The following is a 1002-nucleotide window of genomic DNA, read 5'->3' as shown; positions in this document are numbered from 1 at the left end:
GCCAGGTGAAGCGGTTACCCAGCAGATAGTGCCCTGGTTTAAGGACGCAAAATACAATAGCCAACGCTTCTTTATGAATTGTACTATAATTTAACTCCGCTTTTGTAAGGGCCCGTGATACAAACGCTATTGGTTTCTGCAAGCCATTTGACAGAGAGTGAGACAAAATGCCTCCCACTGACACATTATAACCCTGCAGTGAAAAATTATCAATTGTTAAAACTAACCAACTTATAGTTAGCTTTTTGGCGAGATTTCGATTAATGCCTCACTTTTAATTAGCTATGACAAAACCAACTTAAAGTGAATTGTAAAGTCGTGCAGGAGTCATGCAGACGCAATCGGGAGTTGGTTTTCTTTACAAGTCTCTATTAAATATCCTCATACAAAAATTACTTTCAATACACTTCTTCGCAGATTCATTTTCATATTCAGGACAAATAAAAGGAAGATCGAAATTTTATACTATCATTTTGAAGTTATGTCTGACGGTGTTCGAATATGTAAACAAATATGAAATGTAATAAAATAAAGTAAATAAATAAGTAAATAAAAAAGTAAAGAATAAAAAAAATATTTTGTTTTTCTTATTGATATTTTATGTCCAAAAGTAGTTAGTTACAAGTTAGTTGACATGTAATGCAGAGGTATCCAGGTCTGACTTTTTTGCGGCCATCGCCCCACAAAAGAAGTTAGCTTTTTTCGAACAAAATACACAGTTAATAGTTAGCACTAGTGTTCGCGTAAACAGACTAAAGTTAGGTATAAGCTAACGTCACTCCCTGCAGGGAAGCGTCATAGAACAATTGGAAAACAAGGATTAAAATGCGTTAATACATTATCAGAAGTTACATCTTGTTTTAACAAAGCTGCATTTTTTTTGTAGTAATCAATATAAAGGCACCATTTTATGTGCGAAATTTGAGATAAACTTCGAGTAATAGTTCAGCATACCTATGAATGCTCTCAACTCAGTCAAATTTTGTGGTACAGGTGCATTTA

The sequence above is a fragment of the Rhagoletis pomonella genome, unplaced genomic scaffold, assembly GCF_013731165.1.
Source record: "Rhagoletis pomonella isolate Grant_MI unplaced genomic scaffold, Rhpom_1.0 Rhpom_scaffold_00002, whole genome shotgun sequence".
Taxonomy (NCBI): Eukaryota; Metazoa; Arthropoda; class Insecta; order Diptera; family Tephritidae; genus Rhagoletis; species Rhagoletis pomonella.
Note: the sequence above shows the minus strand (reverse complement) of the source record.